Source organism: Mercenaria mercenaria, chromosome 5, assembly GCF_021730395.1.
Source record: "Mercenaria mercenaria strain notata chromosome 5, MADL_Memer_1, whole genome shotgun sequence".
Classification (NCBI taxonomy): domain Eukaryota; kingdom Metazoa; phylum Mollusca; class Bivalvia; order Venerida; family Veneridae; genus Mercenaria; species Mercenaria mercenaria.
Window position 1 is genome coordinate 72461216 of NC_069365.1, and position 24088 is coordinate 72485303.

At 34.5% G+C, this 24088-nt stretch overlaps 1 protein-coding gene across 6 annotated transcripts in view; it reads right to left on the reverse strand.

Annotated features, from left to right (window-relative positions):
• Window positions 1-21753, reverse strand: part of LOC123557598 (uncharacterized) — a 41141-nt gene extending 19388 nt beyond the window's left edge. The window contains exons 1-2 of one of the 6 annotated variants that reach the window (XM_053543922.1): window positions 21628-21753; window positions 20836-21249 (exon numbers count right to left, since the gene is read on the reverse strand). The gene's annotated coding sequence lies outside the window, so the exon portion shown is untranslated. Of the gene's footprint in view, window positions 1-2500; window positions 2609-4807; window positions 4939-8959; window positions 9112-20295; window positions 20417-20835; window positions 21579-21627 lie in introns of those variants that run through there. The other 5 variants (XM_045349159.2, XM_053543926.1, XM_053543920.1 and 2 more) reach the window with 5 other exon arrangements.
• Between the last annotated feature and the right edge of the window lie 2335 nt (window positions 21754-24088).

The window sequence follows — 24088 nt, forward strand, 5'->3', positions numbered from 1 at the left end:
ATAACTTGAAACAAGATCCCCCATTTTGTGAATCATCATAACATAACAGATTATTTAAAGCCTGTGTATAATACTTTGCGTAGATGTGTACTTTGTGAAGTTTCTTGTGCTACATTAAAGCGACTAACCCATACATCGTGCTGTCAAATTAAAAAAAAATGGCTATATTCACCTATAAGCTGCATATTCGATGTTCTAACAATGTATTTTTCATCAAATTCTGTTGAAAATCGTTGTTTTCCTAATAGATTTAAGACTAAAACATTCGTCTACCCGGTTTATAAAAATAAAACGGAATTCCCGTCGGCATGCACCTTGCAAACATCACATGACAGTGAGAGAAAATAACACCACACCTATAGTTATCGCACAATATTATGACGTTTTGAAATATAAACACACAAAACAATAACGTAAAACGAAGTCAGTGCAATTAGTACGTTTACGATGCAGTCCGATTGATTTAGCGATAGTCACAATTTTATACGAAAATGAGAAACAAAACAACAAATTAGAAACCAGAGAAAAACAAACTTACACAAAGTATGTAATGCAAACTGAAAAAAAGTGGAGAACGAACTCCTGACGAAAAGGTAAAATATGGTTTTGTCCTTTCAATAATGGAACGGTCCGTTGTTTAGATAAGGTTATTCAGTACGATTGTGGTTCTTACCGGCTGAATAAGGCAAAGTAAGTCATGCTGATTTCCCTAAGTCTATAAATTGAACCCTCAAACTGCATGCGCAGTTTTGGTTTGCTCCCCACGTGATGATAGCGCGTCTCGTTCTATATTTATCAATGTTTACGAAAATAAAGCGTTGCAACGGTTAATAAAAGTTCATAAGAAAAAACTGCAAAAACTCGAATGTTCACATAATTCTGGAAACTATAAACTAGGTCAACCATTATGTTTCATGTAAATTTATGAAACAGTGGCGACATTTTGACTTTCGGTGATAAATTATTTAAAAAATCACAATTCACAATGTGTGGGTTAGTCAGTGTAAAAGCCTAAGACGCTTTTACGTACTTATACGAATACTTTTCTAAACAAAATATGCTATTTATAGATGCTATATATACTTTGATATAACTGATGCTATAGTGCTGCTGACAAAAATGATACTATACATTCTATAATATAAGAGATGTCATACATAGTCTGATATAAGAGATGCCATACATATTCTGATATAAAAGATGTAATACATAGTCTGAATTAAAAGATGCAATACACAGTCTGAAATAAGAGACACCATACATATTCTGATATAAGAAATGCCATACATAGTCCATGCCATACATATTCTGATATAAGAGATGCCGTTCATAGTCTGATATGAGAGATGCCATACACAGTCTGATAAAACAGATGACATACATAGTTAGATATAAGAGATCCCATACACAGTCTGATATAGTCTGATATAAAAGATGTAATACACAGTCTGATATTAAAGATGCCATAAATAGTCTGATATAAAAGACACCATACATAGTCTGGAATAAGAAATGCCATACATAGTCTGATACAAGACATTCTATACACTATCTAATTTAAGATATAGTATAAACAGTATGCTTGCACTATAAAACACATGTCATTTAATTCGCAAATATTTTCTTTTGTTTTATTTTTCTTCTTGAAAAATAATGTTGTTTATGCCTGTCAATCGTAAAGTTGGTTTCTTGTAATAAATCTAAATGAAACGAAGACCTGATTTAAACTATGTGGTCATTTATTTAAAAAATGCAGATAACTCTCTTTTAATATTTCACAACGAAAGGAGAACGTTAGAATTTTGTAACATAAATAGCATTATAACTGATTGTGTACCAGACGGGTAGATAAAAGCAAGAATGGAAACATTCCTCTTTATAAAACTGGACATTTAATTCTAATTTTTATTCATTTATTCGAATTTCATCATTTCACAGGCGACTGCTAGCATTAGTAATATAAAATTCATATAAAAATTACACCACCCTTTATTTTAACCATTAAGCAACATATCTAAATAATCACAACACAAATCCAACAATTTTCTACAAACGTAACGTTCAAATTTTATTCTCCAAATTATATAACCCCTTAGCCTGCTGGTGATTGCGACCAGTGCAGATCAAGAATTCAAGATCAGCCTGAACATCCATGATCAGCACTGTTCGCCATTCAGTCAGTATCTTTTTGGTATGCAACCCTTTTAACAGTTAATAGCACCGTCCACATTGAAAAATGGACAAGTTCATTATAGAAATTTAGCAGCGTAAATGTTAATAAAATGAGACTCCAAGTAAATGATATGGTACGTACAAAATAAAACGAGATAGACTTCAGTAGCAGTTTCATTAGATATCTCAACTGGTGTATTATAATCAAGCAAGTGTCGCAAAACCTTACTAATTCCACCGCCTTTAGTATTAGTTTAGTTTTAAGCTTAATAGACAGATCATAACAGGAATATAATTGAATAGTTTTCTAATAATCAAATAACTATACCCAAATTGTACTCCTAGTTTATATTCCTGCTTTCAGAAGTGCACAATACCATCCTTTTTAAGAGAAATTATTTGTGGAAACAAGAATGAAATTTCTGCTTACACATGATGCAATAAATAGTAGAAACCGCATTGTAATCTATTTATGGTAGAGATGGATGGAGTGTGCTTGTACAACTTGTTTAAGTATGTACTTAAAAAGTTTCTAGATCTACGCCAATGCTGTCGAAGTTGATAAAATTAAAATGATTTCTGACTTATTTCGGTATTTCGAGAATTATTATTAAGGTTTTCTGCGGAATTAACAAGAGATTGCTTCATAAAGTCGGGTTTAATATCTAAAACCCACGCAAAAGCGCAAATGTCCGCTCTATTATACTTGTACCAAAGACTACTGCTCAACCTTGGCAAAATTTATTTTTCGTCACATTTCCATTATTAAAGGTACATATTACAATTGTGCAATGTGAAAGAAAATGATATGATATAGTATGAGATAATTTAACATAATATACTGATATAATATTATATAATATAATATGTACCAACGATCCTTTGCAAAGTGGTAACTGAGTCTGTTCGGGAGATCACTTTATGCCTTCTAGCAACAGACTACGGAGCTGTTAATACAGAAGCATTACATCTACTCCAGGATGCCACAGGACAAGACAATACAATGTTACAATTTCTAAGGCACTTCACGCCACAAAGGTTTCGGAAGATATTAGTGTTGGGTTTAGCGCCGTTTTTATTTTTTTAGCAATATTTCAGTCACAACACGGCTGGCAGATACTCTAACCAGTTCTAAACTGTTCTCCGGAGGTAACTGCCATCTTAGGTGGAGGACAAAATGTCTTTATCAATCGTCTTGGAGAACTTACGCGTTGCCCGAGATACCATAGATCTGCGCTCTCCTTGTTGAGATAGGCGGACGGGCTACAGATATTAGTCATATTCAGGAATAATACTGTGTCCTGATTGTAATGGAATAATAGATTTGAAACAATTATCCTTTTTTTTTTTTGTTTGGTGGATACAAGATAAACTGTTTAATTAAAAGTTTACAAATGAAATCTGCTCTAAATTCTTTGTTCATATTAAATAATTCATTACTCATTATTTCACCGAGGCTTACGTTCAATATGAAAGTGAAAACCACGTTAAAACACGTCACCAGAATTAATGACAAATCATATAACAACTTGGCCTAACAACTCGGTTTATAGATTGGTTGTGGTCTAGCCTTGTGTTATCTACAAATGTCATGTCAGTGTACAATCCCACATTTAATCAATTTCTAAATCTACCACAGGACAGGATAACTGAATAAAATCCTAAAACTATTTTTTTTTTGGGGGGGGGGGGGGGGGATAATAATGAGCCGCGCCATCAGAAAACCAACAAAGTGCCTTTGCGACCAGCATGGATCCAGACCAGACTGCGCCGCATCCGCGCAGTCTGGTCAGGATCCATGCGGTTCGCTTTAAAGCCTATTACAATTAGAGAAACCTTTAGCGAACCGCGGATGCGCAGACTGGTCTGGATCCATGCTGGTCGCAATCGCCTCTATGTTGGTTTTCTCATTCTGTTTTAATCGCTTAAAGACTATCTGACTTGCATGAATTAAATTAAACGTTTAAATAAAGAAAAGTAGTTTGTATCGTAATTAATCTTTCTATATCAAGCTGTCTAGAAACAAAACTGCATTACTAGCCATTATGATAACATGCCTATTTTTGATAAATAGTAACTGTCTTTTGGAGAGTCAATCTTGCTCATAGTCTTGAAGTGGTGGGGTAGGTGGTTATTCTAAATTTACTATGATATAGAAAGTTTTAATGATTCAAGTTGTTAACTTTATGAAATGAAATATAACTGTCCAACAAACAGTTAAGTGAGATGAAAAATAAATGCGATACATGTTTCGTATTTATCTAATTTTCATGCGAATGTGAAGATAAAACTAAATTAGCACTGACATGAGTTTTAACCTAGATAACTTAAATCATGTTAAAACGGTCTGCATAAATGTTTGGCAATTTGACTTTTTAAATATTTCAAATCTTAACTAAAATTTCATATGTAGGCTCTTGAAATCTGGAATGACCTACCAAAGTTATTCAACTTGTTAAGATTTATACGTGAATTACTTCTAAATCAATTTCCCGAAACAATGTTGAATGAAAAGTTTGCAAATTAATGTTTAGGCCTTGAAACGTCCAGACAAATACTTTCATCCTAATAGCTTTATCTCATAAATTAATTTCTTAAAAACTGCCGAAATAAGGTAGTTAAAACTGTAACTCACCGATTAAATTGCGTTCCATGTTTAAATTATCTAAATTATGTCCGTAATGGTAAATTTAACATATACCTTTATGCATGGACACTATAATATTGCCCTGTTAGGTAACTTTTATCAGCCGCAGGTCTGATAAGAAACATAAGGTTATTGTATACCACTGAATAAATTATGACATAGTAAAATATTTGGTGCAAAATGGGTTGAAATCTTCAAATGAACTAGCCGTCTTTCTTATGGCATGGTTTGAATAGAAATGATGATTTGGATTAAACTTCCGTATTGTCCGTAAGTATTGACCTGACACTCATTAATCTTCGCCAATATTTTCGGGCGTTTTCGTTATTTCACGTGATATTCGTGTACTGAAAATATCTAGATTTATCAAAATAATCAATTTAGGGAACCAACGGCACAGTGGTGTAGTGGTAAGCTCTCCGACTTGAAAACACGTTACCATGGGTTCGAAATCTTTTCTAACCATTTTTTAAAATATAATTCCTTGTGTTTGTATTTGTATCTATGATTATATATTTTTATGAAACATTGCATTTTGTATCGCTAACAACAGTTCTTTGAATTGTCCGTTGAATGAATGAATGAATGAATGAATGAATGCTTGTCCGGTCCTGAAGATTTTAACGACATTTTGAAGAACGGCTTTATGTACGTAGAAGAATGGTAATCGATGGTAGAGTATTTCGTTTATAAAACATGATAAGTGAGACAAGTTTCCGTCTTTTACAGGTAAAATCATAAAAAAAATTAATTTGGGCAGACAGAGGAGTCGAACACTCAACCCTGAGATTAGTGGCAAAACGCTTTGTCCGCACAGCTATATCCGCACATGATGCGTGATGGTATATAATTAGCTTTTCGATAGCTATATCTTGTTTGGGTTCGTACACCAAAAATTACTCTACGGAAACATACGGAATATTCATGAGTGCCAGGTCAATACTTACGGACAATACCTGTGTCAGTTCATATATATCAACATGAACTCAGCTAAAAGGGTATTCTTATGTCAACATGTAATACATGCACTTTTATATAAACCAGGGCTATACTACATTACAAAGTGTTAACCCACCTGCATAAACCCACTGGCAGACAAAGCGTTTCAGATAAAATTCTTTATACATCTCCTTATGTAAGCATTATTTTTAACAATTTATAGAACATGAAACTTATTCAAGAAGCAACCAACAGAACTGAGATTCGTTTTTAACGTGTTTACCTTTATAAAAGGACACAGTTGGCCGTGTTGCGTAATCTTTTCAATATTGAGTCTGATAACAGACAGAGTATTATAACTTTTTATACTTCATTAACCCTTACCCTGCTATATTTCTATAATGGACTGGTCCATCTTTCAATTTGGACAGTACCACTTATTACTCAAAGGGGTGTTCACTGAAAATTTACTGACTGAATAGCGAACAGTGCAGACCATGATCAGACTGCACGGATGTGCAGGCTGATCTTGGTTTGCACTTGTCGCAAAGGCAGAATCATCTGCCGCCAGCAGTCTAAGAGTTAAGACATATACCATACCAAAATATAGAACATACAGACATATACCATACCAAAATATAGAACATACAGACAGACTTTCATACTAAACTGTGTGCATTTTTTAAGAAACATATTTCAAACAAAATGAAAGCAATAGTTCCATTTTTTGAAAGCAATAGTTTCATTTTTTGAAAGCAATAGTTCCATTTTTTGAAAGCAATAGTTTCATTTTTTACAAACTGTCTCGTTTACAAAAGCTTTTATCAATCCATAATAAAGATCGCAAAATAATGTGGCTATATTTTTCATATATTTTTCACTTTTCATAATGATTAGAAAAGAGAAAAAGAATCATTATAAATCAATAAATAGTGTCATCGAACTGTTTCATTATTTTCTTCAAAACAGGTTATTTTTTTTTTTTTTTTTTTTTTTTTTGGGGTGGGGGGGGGGGGGGGGGGGGGGGGGGTGTATTTTATGCGCATGAATAAACATCCTGATATTTGCTTCACCAGTAATCATGATGAGAAATAAGAGCGCATTCCAATTAAATTAAGTAAACACCGTTGGCAACAAGAGCAATAATCGGTCAAAACGACGTGGTTTCTTTCATTCACCCCCTACAGCTGTTACAAAAGAAATGAATGTTTCTGTCAGTATGCCATCAAAGCAAGGCACTAAGCATGTCAGCCGAGGAGACTATTGTCTCGTAAGCTTCAGTGTAATCACCAAATCTTTATTTATCGATACCTTCGATCAAGTCAATAAAATCTTTAAGAAGATCCACTGGAAGCATAGAATTCAACCAAGCCAAATAATAGCAGCGAGTCCGTTCATGAGAAGTAATAGAACGTGCAATTACGTCCCTCACACCCCCAGCACCGGCTTAAGCGGAACTCAAGTCAAACAGTTCATTTATTTCACCTGTTGAACTTCACAGGCTTCGCCACGTGTCATAATGTGAAATATGATGTTCACTAGTAAACGATAATTAGAAGTGCAGTAGCCAAAGTTTCAAGTATTTGGCCTTCTTCAGCGGCGTTTTTGTTGTAAAATGTAAATACGGATCGCATTTACATTTCATTTAAGGCCTCATTCTTTAAAGTTTTAAGATACTTGGGACATGACTGTTTTACTTCATTTATGATGGTAATTCTAGAAAGTAAGAAATAATATTATTTTATCGTTACAAGTTGACATTATCCAAACAATAATGTTTGTAATATCTTAATCATATAACAGTTACCTATATACATGTATGAATTTTAAAACAAAGTGTCCTCTGTCTGTTCACTTTTAGAGCGACGATAACAGATTAAAGTAGATCGTCTTAGTTATTACATGCATCAGGTAGCGCAACGAATCTTCCATGTTACTTCGCATGATTGGATAACAAAACAAGGCATCAAGGAAGCACATAAGCAATTTGTTTAATAGTGTAGTTATTTAATCTATTAAACAATTAAGTAAATATTTTGCCTTTATTGCATATTCTAGACATTGTATATGATTGTCCGCAATTCACTCATGATCTGTCAACCAATTTATTTTCATTCCAGTTTCTTTTGTCTGTCCAGCTATCTATGTCGAACAATTATGTTACTAGGTTGACCTGAAGTAATGCATGTTACAGGTAAAAACCACAGGCTTTCGTGATGAATTTAAATAATCATTGCTCCTTTTTTTTTCTAGGAGTGCAATATGTGGAACTACTGTCATAGTGGTAAAATCTCTGTAGATAAAAGCGAGCACTTTAGAAAATAATGTTTTCATCTGTTTTCGCGTACCTGAATTATATATTATCAAATACTTGCAAACGTTGAAAGACTTAAGTGTTTTATATTAATCTTAACATGCATGAACTAAGTAAAACGTATAAATAAAGAAAGTTAGTTTGTATCGTAAATAATATTTCCATATCAAGCTGTCTTTACTAGCCATTATGATAACATGGCTACTTTTGATAAATAGTAAATGTCTTTCAGACTCATAGTATTAAAGTGGTGGGGTCTGGTGGTTATTCTAACTTTACTATGTAGAACGTTTTAATTTAAGATTTATTCTTTTATTTTGTTGCGTTTTAACTTCGCACCGACACAATTATATGTCATATGGCGACTTTCCAGCGTTTTTGTTGGAGGAAGACCGCAGGTGCCCCTCCGTGCATTATTTCATCACGAGCGGGCACCTGTTTAGAACCACCGACTTTACGTAAGCCTTATATGATTTATGTTGTTAACTTTATAAAAATGAAATATAATGGTACAACAAACAGTTAGGTGTTAAGATAAAAGTAAATTCGCACTGTCTTTATAAAGCGATCATAAATTTTCATCCAGATAACTTAAATCATGTTAAAACGGTGGGCATAAATGTTTGGCAATTTGATTTTTAAATATTTCAAATATCTAAACTAAAATTTCATACATAGACTGTTGAAATCTAGATCAATGACACCTACCCAAGCTAATCAACTTGTTTAGATTTAAACTTGAAATTGCTTCTAAATCAATTTCCCGAAACTGTTTTGAATGAAAAAAAAATGTTCAGATGAAATCCAGTAGCATAATCTCATAACAGCACAAACTAATTTCTAAAATGCTGACGAAATAAGGCAGTGCAATCAAAACAATAACTCACCGATTAAATTGTGTTCCATGTTTAAATTATCCTAAATTATGTCCGTAATGATAAATTTAACATGTACCTTTATGCATGGCCACTATAATATCGCTCTGTTTGGTAACTCTTATCAGCAGAAGTTCTGATAAAGAAACTAGAGGTTATTGTACACCACTCAATAAATTATGACAGGTGCAAAATTGAAAATGGGGTTAAATCTCCAAATAAATTAGCTTTTTTTTCTTATGGCATAGTCTGAAAAGAAATAATGATTTGGATTAAACTGCCGTACCCGCGTAAGTGAATTCAGCTAAAAGGGCATTGTTATGTCAAAACTGTTTCATATTCGGCAGTTTTAAGAAATGTAATACATGCAATTTTATTCAAACACGGTTACAACAATTAGGGCCATATTATATTACATTTGTTTTGTTTGTTTGTTTTGGGTTTAACGCCGTTTTTCAACAGTATTTCAGTCATGTAACGGCGGGCAGTTAACCTAACCAGTGTTCCTGGATTCTGTACCAGTACAAACCTGTTCTCCGCAAGTAACTGCCAACTTCCCCACATGAATCAGAGGTGGAGGACTAATGATTTCAGACACAATGTCGTTTATCAAATAGTCACGGAGAACATACGCCCCGCCCGAGGATCGAACTCACGACCCCGCGATCCGTAGACCGACGCTCTACCTACTGAGCTAAGCGGGCGGGCTATTATATTACAGAGCGTTAACCCATCTGCAAAAACCCAGACAAAGCGTTTCAGATAAAATCAATTATACATCTCGTTATGCAATCATTATTTTCAACAATTTAAAGATCATGAAACTTATCCAATAATCAACCAGCTGAACTGATATTCGTTTTTAAGGTGTTACCTTTATACATGGACACAATTTACCGTGTTGTGTTATCTTTTCAATATAATTATTGGGTCTGATAACAGACAGTATTAATATTTTTATACTTCTTTAGGACACATATACAAGAATATAGAATACACAGACAGACTTTCATACTACATTCTGTGCATTTTATGAAAATTAATTCAAACAAAAAGAAAGCAATAGTTTCATTTTTTTTTCAGAAACTTTCTCGTTACAGAAGGTTTTGTTAGTCAAAAATAAAGATCACAAAAACTGTGACAAATTGTCAAGCAAAAAAAGCTGAGCACGGACTATATTTTTCATATATAACTTGTCATAATAATTAGATATCAGAAAATATCATACACATGTATTCATTATCAAGCAATAATTAGGTATGATCCTGACCTTGCATCAATCTGTTTCATTATCTTATTTAATTCAGGTCATTTTTGGTATTTTATGCGTAAGAATAAACGTAGTAGACAAATAAAGATTCTGGTATTCGTTTTCCAGTAATCACGATGAGAAATAAGATCACATTCCAATTAAATTAAGTAAATACCGTTGGCAACAAGAGAAATAATCGGTCAAAACGACGCGGTTTCTTTCATTCATCCCCTTTGTCTCAGTAACAAAATACCTACAGCTGTTACAATAGAAATGAATGTTTTTGTCAGTATGTCACCATAGACTATTGTCTTGTAGGGTTAAGTGTAATCACCTGTTGAACTTCGATGATGGCTTTGCAAACGGGTCAAAATGTGAACTCTGTTGTTCACTAGTAAAAAATATAGTTCTATGTTGCCCGTGAAACAAACACAGTTTCTTTCATTTCAAATATTTTCAAATGTTTAAATAAATAATTTGTTTACTGTTTTCAGGACAAAACGAGTCTATTCCAGACTTCTACATGGTAACTTTGACGCGCTACATTAAAAAGAATGGAAATCGTGAAAATCTCGTAGTAAAATTTGCTATAATTGACAGGTAGAATTTTACATTTTGAGCGCCCCTGTGCGAAAACCAACGCTAATCTTTGCAGACACTATTCGGTTATCAGTCGAATACAGGTGCTGATATTGATAAACAAACATCCTTGCTTGTCGCAAAGCTCTTATATTGCTTTTCTCTACGGGACTTTAAGAGGAGATATAATAAAACCAAATAAAACTCACTGTAATACATTGTAAATTGGCTTAAAAAAAAAACCTAAAGAAACATAAAATGAAAAAAAATCTATTCTAACACGATCCGATTCATTTTCCTATTAAACAAAGAAGGCAGAAAACAGTGAATTATACTACAACAAATCACTGTTCTGACGTCACAATTATTACGTCATGGCGTCAAACGGCATAGCGGCGCGCTGGAAAAGAAACCGATTGAAAACGGGCAAATTTTTAATGAATGTAGTCAAGGATATACTTAAAAATCCTTGGTAACGTGTAAGAATCGAATTAATATATCTCATTTAGTGATTTGCTCTTGAATAAATCATTGTTTGTCGTTCAGATGCGTATTATTATATCACTCGGGGTGCGCCCTCGTCATATAATTCCTTCGCATCTGAACTCCAGACAATGATTTATTCAACGACAAATCACTGGATAATTATAGGTCATTAGCTTTGTATCGGGAAATATGCACGAGTTCTTCAGCGGAAATATTGCGCGACTTTAGGAACTATGTAAAGCGCCTTTGAACGTGAAATTGATCATGAAAAGGGCGCTATATAAATCTGGTATAATAATAATAATAATAATAATAATATTCTCCCGCTGAAGAACGAGTGCATATTTCCCGATGCAAAGATAATAACCTTTTTATTACATACGCATCTACACGTATAAATATTATGTAAATATCATAAATATGTGCAATAGCCTGAATAGAATTGACAATACTGAACTAAATAGAAAAAACAGTGCAACAACACACACTGAATTACGTCACGCACCCGATATGAAATTCAGGCGTCAGTGTATGGAAAAATACTGACGTTTCCGGTACCAGTGTAACTTAGCGGGGGATAGAATCGAGTATGTAATAAGATATATTATTTCTTAAATATTCTTACGGAGTGAGGGTGTAAACTAACGTTAGAACTACTATTGTAGTTCAATTATTATTTCTCTAAATAACACAGTAATTATAGGTTATTAGCTTTGTATCGGGAAATATGCACGAGTTCTTCAGTGGAAATATTGCGCGACTTTAGGAGCGCAATATTCTTCCACTGAAGAACGAGTGCATATTTCCCGATGCAAAGATAATAACCTTTATATTACATACACATCTACACGTATAAATATAATGCAAATATCATGAATTTGTTTAATAGCCTAAATAGGACTGACAATACTAAACTAAATAGAAAAAAAATAGTGCAACAGCACACACTGAATTACGTCACGCACCCGATATGAATTTCAGGCGCCAGTGTATGGAAAAATATTGACGTTTCCGGTGCCAGTGTAACTTTACGGGGAATAGAATCGAGTATGTAATAACATGTATTATGAGTTAATCATACATTCTTATAGGTTATTAGCTTTGTATCGGGAAATATGCACGAGTTCTTCAGCGGAAATATTGCGCGACTTTAGGAGCGCAATATTCTTCCGCTGAAGAACGAGTGCATATTTCCCGATGCAAAGATAATAACCTTTTTATTACATACGCATCTACACATATAAATATTATGTAAACATCACAAATATATTCAATAGCCTTAATAGGATTGACAAAACAAAAGTAAATAGAAAAAAAATGCAACAACACACACTGAATTACGTCACGCACCCGATATGAAATTCAGGCGTCAGTGTATGGGAAAATATTGACGTTTCCGGTACCAGTGTTACTTAACGGGGAATAGAAACGAGTATGTAATAATACTAAATATCGGGTGCTGTTGTATATATTTTGGTTATTTGGGATCACGAAATACTGTCAATGTCTATATAACTTTATAATCCATGGCATATCAGCCCCTCGTTAGACCATAACTGGAATATTGGAATACAGCTCCGAAGTCTGGTCTCCATACACACAAACCTGACTCTCTCTCTTATGTAAAAAATCTGAAATCAGCGGGTTGCAATTCCCATGGAAGATTAACTCATCCTCTAACTAGGCAATTTCGCCATTATCATCCACTGTCTTACACGTTAATTTCTGCAAGCACTGACTGTTACAAACACTCTTTTCCCCAAGGACTATAGTACAATAGAATAATCTTTCATCTTCCAACCCTTTTGCAACATTGAACATAATTCACCATAAAGTTGCTCTCCATCCCAGTTTTTATCTTTTAAATCACTAACGCATTTTCCTTTCCCTTTTAATTGCCCTAGTTTCTTTTGTTTCCTACGAACACGTGGGATGACGCACACGAAAGTTTCTTGCCTATATACCTAGCGGGGAAAGCATACATTTGTCCGGGCACGCGCCGGGGTTAGATGTTCCTGTCTTTCCCTAGGTAAAAATCTTGTCTAAAATAGCGTGCACTAAGGTGACGTCACATAGTACTGGCACTATTGTGACGTCATAAACTATATAAATAATGCCAGGAAATACCCAACTCTATTTGTCTCCACGATCTATTTTGAACGTGATGGGCAAGAAAAATGATCTAACATGTCTGCCTGTGTAAGACAGCTGTTTTCCCTACCCACGTGACAGTTTGGATAAAAAATCTCGCTAACGCTCGGTTTTCAGGGGCGTAGCGTGATCAATTTAGATGTTACTCAAGGGGAGAGTGTGGGAGGAGGAATCCCCTCCTCCAGCGGGGTCCGGGGAGACTCCCCGTGGAAATTTTAGAGCAAATTTTTGGTGACTTATCTAACCAAAACTATGCTTCTTTAGTTTAGAACAAAATACTCACAAACGGCTCGGAATGTAAAGAAAGGTCTATATAAGTTGATAAACGTTACAAATCGGGGTCGGGGAGGGGAGTGGGGCTGACATTTTAGAAGGACTTGGACTAGGCAGGACGAAATTTGTTATTCACAAATTAACAACGAGTTCTGTTTCCAAACTTATTTGTTGTATACAAAATTTGCATTCACTATACATTTTATATGGAAAGACAAATGCGTTAATTTTCATAAAAACAACATTAGAGTAATAATATCAATGACGACCCTTTCCGCGAGATTGCACGCGTAAACTGACGTCCTTCACAAAAAACATGAACAGAATGGTCACGTTCCAAAAATTATTTAAAAATTGGAAGCCAAAACTTTGAAAAAGAACATTTAATTATAGCTTTAACTAATTTTTCTGGTGTCACAGATCACAGAACACGACTGTATGAATTTTCACTGGAGTTAAAATATTTCAAACAAAAACCAGGAATTGTATTTTTATCGGAAGGCGAATTATATTTGAACGTGAGCGGGCGCTTTTGACTGTTCTGTTACAGGATGGCGGAAAGATCAATATCTTGACCTTTATTTTGATTTTCTGATACTCCTAGAAAGAAAATCAGTTATTTTTGTAGCAAGCTATCGTAAAATGTAAATATAAGAATTGAATGCTATTTTTTTGTGCGTTCATATGGGTATGAACCACACTGGAAGGCCAAGAATCGCTTGATCGATTCATGAATTTGCAGGAAGTCCCAGTGTGCTTTATACCCGTATAAACGCACATAAAAGAGCATTCAATTCTTAAATAAAGTACACATGTGTTCATATATGCAAATTAACTTGCAGTAAATACTCTAAAATGCCTATAAACTGATCAGACTGCTGAGGACAAACTTTGACTTATGCACAATTTCAAAACAGACAAAATGATGAAGCTACTTCAACAGATTCTTTTTTCATTCTTCAACTAAATTTACGGTAAATTCTCTTTTAATTATTGCAGTTACAGGTAAATGTTGTAAGCATTATATTAATTTTTTGACCAAGCTATTGTTTGCCATCTGTTGCATGTTTTTGATATCACAATCGCCTTCCTTTCAAAACTTACAATTTCCGTGAAATGTATCATTGCATTATTGGAAACCATCAAGTAAATAATGATACAGAGACAAAAGTCTTGTGACAGGTGTTTAGACTGTAATATAAAATCTATATCACGAAACAATAATAAAGGAATTGTCCAGACGATATTAGTAATTAAATATTTGCTGGTTTTGAATATTTATTACACAGTTAGATAGACAGATAGATAGTTTATTCAAACAAAAGGCAATATGCACATATGTATATCCTACGTTTCTAAATTACTTTCTGGTATTTATAACATGTGTAAATGTTTAGTTCTGCTCAACTTGGGGCTAGAGGGCTTGCACTTCCACTACCGTCAATCAAACCGAACCTGCAACATTTTCGTTTATGTCGTGTTGGGCGGCCTGTGGATTTCCACTTTTTTATTTTAAAGAAATCGAGGTATTACCGTATTTCAAACGTATTGAGGTGTAGGATGTATACTTTTTTCGTGCGTTGAATAATTTTGATTGATGTATTTTTTTTCTGCAATAAATTTTGGGAGATGAGTGTAAGGGCATAAGAAGAAGGTGGCTGGAATTGAAATTTGGTTTCTTTATACTACCCCCTCCCTCGACGGAGTGATGTAGGACTGAGTAGTAGCTTTGCAGTATAATGACCCGGAAATATGAAGTCATAATGGTATGTTTTCCAAGTAGAAATTAATGAATTGATAGTTTATATGACTGAAATAAAATGTTATACTATGACAATGAGGATAACAAAGTCTAAATGTTAATTTATGAATCTGTTCTTTTTGCTCTTGTTGATTCTCTTTGATTATGGGATAGATAACGTATTTTTGTCTAGGAAATAATGCTTGGGAATTGATAGTTGTTACAGACACGGTTGCTTATCCTTCCAAATTTTACTAGTGATGGAGAATTGCCATTAGGAAGATCGTTCTTATGGTCAATATCAGCTATAGTATATATGCATCTGAAATCATATATATATTTGGAAGTTTCAATGTATTTAGATTTAAATATGTATTTACAATAACAAGTGCAAGTGGAGCAAGAAAAAACAACAAAATATATGAATTTTGATCGAACTTTTGATAAAAGAGCAACAGCAATCTGCCGACACAAAAATTATTAATCAGTGACCAAGACAACAACATACTCATATGCTATGACATTGTCACTACACCCACCCATACCCACTCCTGATCAGTTTTATATTGCTTCTACGGAGTTTTTAACCTTTTTTAAATGTTACTCAGCCGAGTAACTGAGTATGCTACGTTGCGCGCATGGTTTTCTATTCCACACTGTTCCTCGGGTAGGGAAAACCCTGTTATACACAGACAGGCATGTAAGATCCTTATAGTCTACGTCCCCGCAAAGGGATAGACAGTAACGGAAGATAGATAGATAGAAGATAGATATCTAATAGAATTCCCTTAAGTCGAGGCAAGTGCACATTATATAACATCTAGGACTCAAATTAAGTCTGTAGTTATTTGGCTTAATTGTTTAGGAATAATCTTCTAGATTATTTTATTTATCATTTTGTACGACTTCTCTTGTATATCTGTAGAAAGGCTTTATAGTTATAATGCTAGTTTATTCATGTTGTTAGTACGAAGGCACCTAAATGAACTATTTCGCTTGACATGACGTTTTTTTTTTAATTTATAGCCATAATACGATTATAAGAATATTTCACTTGTTGAAGGCGTGGACAGAAATATCTGGCTTGAGGGTAAAATGTTTAGGCGGTAACGAGGCTCTGTCGAAATCCCACCTTCTACAGATAACATATTTTTTCTTGCATACAGTATTCATCAATGCAATAAATAAAATCAAGCGAATGCTTTCTTTCAGGCACTATTTTATTATAGTAGCATACATGTATGAATTTACGCATTTATTCATAAATTACAGCATGTACATCATCTTGCACTTGAGGGTGTAAGATGAGTTTTATCCAGCTCTGGTAAAAACACGGGAAAACCTGTCCAGCATGCAAGATACATAAATAGGCCTCCTTATCTAATGTTCATGTGTTTATTACAACACAGTAACATCTGCGTAATTAATACGGACACAAACATGCCTCGACATTATTCAAGCATAAAACTACAATGAATATATTGTACATCAAAGTCATTAATTATATACGAAAGACATGAGACATTCAAGGCAGTATTTCATTTGCTAGAATATTGTTTTGTATGGTTACGTAATTAGTTATTCAACAAGTGATATCATCTGCAGTATAAAAATTGATTGAGTTGGATTTTTCGGCGAATCGACAAAAAATGGGCATAAATCGCCGAGAAAAAGTTATATTGAAAACGTAAATGGAGAAACATCTCTAAAAGCATTTAGAATAATTAAGAATATCAGTTGTAAAGATAGTAAAATCGCCAAAAAGTGTGAATAAACAAATTTCATTTTAAGATTTTATGATAGATGCCTGTCTGTTAGATGCCTATCTGTTTTAAATGTCGATAGAAACTGTTTCAAACATTTCTTTCAAAGATTGAACGTCAAAGTATGTACGGCGCTGTAGGGCGAAGTCCACACATTCGATTTAAATATGTTTAATAAGTGCTTGACAATTCATACATTCAGACTGGTCTTCTTTCTTCAGAAGATAAGAATGAGTTAAACGGGTGTAACCTATTCTAAAGCGAGAAAAAAAAAACAACTTCCTTCCTACGAACAGATCCGTTCCCTTGATTCCAATCACCTAAAGGAAGTTTGATATCATGAAGTTTGCCGAGGAAGCATTGCCATTTAGATAATATGAGCCGTGCCATGAGAAAATCAACATAGTGGCTTTGCGACCAGCATGGATCCAGACCAGCCTGCGCATCAGATCCATGCTGTTCGCTAACAGTTTCTCCAATTCCAATAGGCTTTAAAAGCGAACAGCATGGAGCCTGACCAGACTGCGCGGATGCGCAGGCTGGTCTGGATCCATGCTGGTCGCACACCCACTATGTTGGTTTTCTCATGGCACGGCTCATATATGAATTACACTTGGTTTAAAGTCAGTTTATGGTAACCAAATCAGATTTTGGTTATAGGGATATCGGCATCCGAAAAAAAAACATATTAAATATGTTCTAACACGTCTGATTTGAATGTCATTTAAACAAAGGAGAAGTTAAAGCTCTGTATGTTTAAGAAATAATATATTTCATTTAGCCATTTGTCGCTGAATAAATCATAGTTTGGAGTTCAGATGTGAAGGAATCATATGACGAGGGCGCAGCCCGAGTGATATAATAATACGCATCTGAACGACAAACACTGAATTTATTCAAGAGCAAATCACTAAATGAGATATATTAATTCGATTCTAACACGTTACCAAGGACTTTTAAAGTACATCATTGACGGCATTCATTAAATTATTGCCCGTTTTCAATTGGTTTCTTTTCCAGCGCGCCGCTTTGCCGTTTGACGCTATGACGTAATAATTGTGACGTCAGAACAGTGAATTGTTTAAGATATAATAAGTTCCTAAACGTGGTTTATCGTAGAATAACCCGAGTTTTTCGTTCATATGCGAAACAATATATCACTCAGGCCTACGGCCTTTGTGATATATTCTTACGCATATGAACGAAAAACTCGGGTTATTCTACGATAAATCACACTTGGGAACTTATTATTTCGATTCTAACACGACGAATTGGTATCAAAAGTGTTTGAAAAAATGGTAACTACTTTTTAAGACCGTGCTACGCACCTGGATCGGATGACGTCATTGCACGCGAGTGGTTTATTGCAGAATAACCCGAGATAGATTTTGCTCTACATGTATGTAGGTTATTTGCTGGTCGTATTAGAATGTTTAATAATTCACTGTTTTCAGTATTCTTTGTTTAATAGGAAAATGAATCGGATCTTGTTAGAATCTGTAATAAACAACGATTGACGCGCCTACCTTTAAGAGAGCATTATGACGTCAATTATGACGTCAAATTACGCATTTTGATAAAAATATTTCAGTGAACATTTAAGAATAAAAATAATCAAGGCCTTCTTGTAGTTTGTAGTCTACTTTACCACGATTCATCGTTCAGATTCACTCATACTAACGCCCTGGTGGTTCAGTTCCTACGCATCTGAACCATGATTAATTAGACGACAAACCACTCAAAGACATTGATTATTTGTTAAACAAAACACAAATTATAGCTTTTCAAATGATAGTATAAAGTTTTATAAGTTTTTTACATTCCTTCTATAACCACTGTTAAATATCAAAATTAAAACAGATCCTATTGTAAAGATGTTGTTTCTTAATGAATGTGTTTTAAATATCATGTTTCTTTTAACTTTTTGTCACACACAATAACAATAACTGATAAAGCTGGATCATAAACAAGCGTTTATAAGTACATTTGTATATGTTAACCAATTTAATGTTCATTAATGCAGCTAGATATTTATTGTCACGCCTATATACAGAAACATGTTAGAAAAAGCCTAAAGGTCAAAAGTACTGCACTGTCAACTGCAAACCATCTTTCTCAACGGGTAAAAACTACTGCATCACCAACATAAAAACTGCGCTGTCAAATGCAGTCGGTCTTTCTTCGTTGGTCAAACTATAGCAATGTCAACTGCGGTCGGTCTTTCTTTATTGGTCAAAATTATTGCAATGTCAATTGTAGTCGGTCTTTTATCACAGGTCAAAACTACATGTTTTGCAATGTCAGCTACAGTCGGTCTTTCTTCACTGGTCAAACCTATTGCACTGTCAATTACAGTCGGCCTTTCTTCACCGGTGAAAACAACTACACTGTCAATTACAGTCGGATTTTCTTCACCGGTCAAAACTACTTCTATGTCAATTACACTCGGGTTTTCTTCACCGGTCAAAACTACTGCAATGTCAATTATAGTCGGTTTTTCATTACCGGTCAAAAAAAACTGCAATGTCAAAAAAAGTCGGGTTTTCTTCACCGGTCATAACTACTGCAGTGCCAATAACAGTCGGTTTTTCTTCACCGTTCACATTTACTGCAATGTCAATAACAGTCGGCTTTTCTTCACCGGTCAAAACAACTGCAATGTCAATTAAAGTCGGGTTTTCTTCACCGGTCAAAACTACTGCAATGTCAATAACAGTCGGTTTTCTTCACTTGTCAACACTACTGCACTGTCAGTTACAGTTGGTTTTTCTTCACCGGTCAAAACTACTGCAATGTCAATTACAGTCGGTTTTCTTCACCGTTCAAAAATACTGCAATGTCAATTACATTCGGGTTTTCTTCTCCGGTCAAAACAACTGCAATTTCAATTGCAATCGATCTTTCTTCACTTACCAAATCTACTGCAATATCAGAGATTCAAATGAGCCAAGCGGTCCTTGTTTACAGTTGATGTTAGCACATTTTTGACTGTATATGTCAAGCGTTTTTGTATTATATGGCATTACAAGATTTTTTTTTTAAATTCATTCTTGAAATCATCAAAATGTTTAGAACTAAGATATCATGACAGGTGTCTCCTTACCTTAACTATGTTCCTAATACCTGCGATAACACGCGTTTAGTTTAGTTATATTCGTACAAAGAGATAAAACCCTTTGTGATGGAAATCACTTTGATATCTCGTCATGAAAATCAATTTTTATCAACATTTTATCAACATTTTTATCAACATTTTAAAATGATTTGAGCCGTGCCATGAGAAAACCAACATAGTGGGTTTGCGACCAGCATGGATCCAGACCAGCTTGCGCATCCGCGCAGTCTGGTCAGGATCCATGCTGTTCGCTAACGGTTTCTCTAATTGCAGTAGGCTTAAAAAGCGAACAGCATGGAGCCTGACCAGACTGCGCGGATGCTGGTGTTGGTTTTCTCATGGCACGGCTCATTTAATGTTGATAAACTAAACATCTAGCTTCACAAAATAATGTTTTGCGATGGATGTAAAACGAAACTAAAAGTAGATTAGTCAGGATTATATTTAAATATCTTCTAAGATTAAAATAGTAAAAATAGTTTTGTCATGAACAAACATGAAAAAAACAAATTCGTAAATTTTCCTTACTTTCCAAAACACCAGGTGGCGAGTTATGTCATCTCCATTCTCTATGACATGATGGCACAGATCCGTATTTGTATATTATTTCACAATGTCACCATAAATTTGTAGTTCAAGAACTCCTATCACTTCAAAGATTCGTGTTTAGTTTTAAGCACAAAACGTAAACATTTTGTGTAAAGTAAATTTATTATATTCTTGCCCCTTGAGCAGACTTTGAAAAAAATATCCAAGTAATATCTTCCTTTTGTTTAAACAAGAAGCAGCTGAACAGACAGCGTTACGTAAATTCCATATCCATCCAGATTTGCATCATAAATTGAAACCGATCTGTCAATTAAGTATGTTATCGTCCAATATCTCTCTTAGAACAAGACTTTGTTCTTCATATGGAAGAAAATCCGAATTTCCGATTCCAGTCTAAGAATAGAAAAATAAAGTATTGATAATATCCGTTGGCATAGTAACGCCCCAATATTGTCCTATGAACAGACCGAACAATTTCTGTGTGAGCTATCGGTTATTTTATATCTGCAATACAGTTCGGTGATTTTGTAAGTGAACACAGAAAATAACATGCACTCATTATCTTGCGAAATGCCTTTTTATGGTATAGTCCCACCTTTTGGGAATACGGTGCCAATAAATTAGTCTTACAAAGTGAAGTGTGCAATTGATGTTGCCCCCCGGAGATATATACTAATACTAGGTCCAACAGACGACTTAATTTTGAACAGTTTTCGACTTATTTAAAACTATCAAAAAGAAAAATGAATTATTTATTCATATCTTACTCACGCTATAGGACATTTGATGTGTCTTTTGGTTAAAAAGTAATACTAAAATCCGGTATGTAATATTACCAGTTGTTTTCGGTGTCATTTTCACAATATTTACAGTCTACCTGTACAACGGGGATTGTTTCTGACTCATTTTAAACGGAAATTACGACAAATGAACCGCACCACGAGGAAACCAACATAGTGCGTTTTCGACCAGCATGGATCCAGACCAGACTGCGATCCATGCTGTTCGCTTCCAAAGCCAAATGCAATTAGAGAAACCGTTAGCGAACAACATGGATCCTGACCAGACTGCGCAGATGCGCAGACTGCTTTGGATCCATGCTGGTCGCAAACGAACTATGTTGGTTTTCTCATGGTGCGGCTTAAATGTTTAATGATAATAAGCTGACGCTATTTTTTTGACTAGGAATCGGTTTGCATAACTTACTGATTAAGTTTTGGTGCATTTTTGTAACGAAGAGAGCTATGGTAAAATGAAGTTTCGTGAAAAATGTTGTCATTTTATAAAAATAGAACGAATTATAAATTTAGCAGTTTCAAAATCTGCGTCTATATTTTAATGAACATTTTCGAAAAATCTCAAAGTGCCGAAACATCGACAAATAAATTGTGTAAATGCATTGCTCTTTTAAGCATCATGGTCCAGTAGCAATGAAATTATAGAATATATACTTAATACGCAAAAATGTCATTATATCGCACAATTTATGTTGAGACATATTAATGTGCATCAAACAATGACTTGAAGGAAAGTGCACGCTAAATAAGGAAGTTACGGCAGATTATATTTAAAGAAAGTTGTCATCTTTGATTAATTTCATCATTTAACATTTCTAATTTCTCAGGTAACAATTATATATTGCACGAAATAGATTAGTTTTAATTGTAGTTAACAGATGGTAATAGTGCATTGAAGTGTAGTAATTTCCTCGTGAATTAATTGTTGTATATGAGACATATGAAATCCTTTTAGTACCATCACGTTTTCGCCAGTTATATTGAACAGAACAGAACATACCTTTATTAACTAAAAAAAAAAAACCAGTACAGGTATATGAGTATACAATGCGATACAATTATACAGATATATTAACACGAATAAAGAGCTTGTACGGACATTAAGAATGATCATGTGTTGCTTTTTTTTAAATGTCATAACCACGATATGCTATGTCATTTGTACGAGTTTGTTGTTCTTCGGAAGACATAACCATCTCGATGGTTAGTCATTAGTTGAAAATATGCACACACGTCCCCGCTCAGTTGCCATATATTTGCACGACTGAATGTATTTTCGGAAAACGACTTTCACTTGAAAAATATAAATTGTTTACTTTTGTTTTACAATTTCATATGCATATTAGTACTATTTCGTGAAAGATAAAAGAGGTATTTGCATAAAACAAAGCAATTACCTTGAAAATAAGTTGCATAATAAAGATCGAAAACTCTTTTATTCAAGGAAACCATCCAGCTAACTTACGAAAGGTTGGTTGGTCTACCCAAGTGTCCGTCCGTGCGGAGGTGAACCTGAGGTCTTCCTCCACCATGGAAAGCTGGAAGTCTCGATGCGCCCCTGCGGAGGGGGACCTGGGGGCTTCAAGCTGGAAAGTCTCTATAAGACCCATGTTTCAGTGGGACGTTAAACCCTAAACATGCATTTAAAAACACTTAACGTGGTATTTTTAATCAAATGACAAATTTGTGTGAAGTGCCTTGAGTTTTGATTTTCAATATAATTATAATATCTTGTCTTCTCTGATATCAAGTTCACAAACGCATTCCCGGGCGGAAGTCACTTATGAAGACTTATTAATTAATAGAAACATTTTTAAATTGACAACTTCAAGCTTCATTGATTTAATTAAGTACAAACACAAAGTATGACAGTACGAAATAAAATACAGAAATAAAATGTACATGTACAATGTGGATATAAACTGTAAACAATGTTTGATGCCGAAATAAAACATTCTAGCATAAATCTGCTGTTCTTGTCACTTTTCGGGAATGTTTTAACAGGAGAGAAAACGTGTGTTAACAGAGAGATTCTCGCGCTCACGTGCTGTTATAACACCTTTTTATATATGCGCGTTCCGTGGCAAAGCATAAACGTCATTCGGCCCAAAACGGATAATTCAAAACGAAATGACGTCAACGTAAAAAAACAACAAAGACATTCCCGCGCATTTCGTGGAAATTTAATGACGTTGAGTGACATTGTATTCACTTATCAGTTTTACGCGTTTTATGCTAGAATAGCGTTAGCGCATGTTTATTTCGTGTTACATCTGCAGAATCCCTCGGGATACGTTGGTACCCTCGCCCTAACGGACTCGGGCACCAACCAATCCCTCGGGATTCTGCAGATGTTATAACACGAAAATCAGCGTTATACCTACATTCTAGCATAAAACTGCTGTTCTTGTCACTTTTCGGGGGTGTTTTAACAG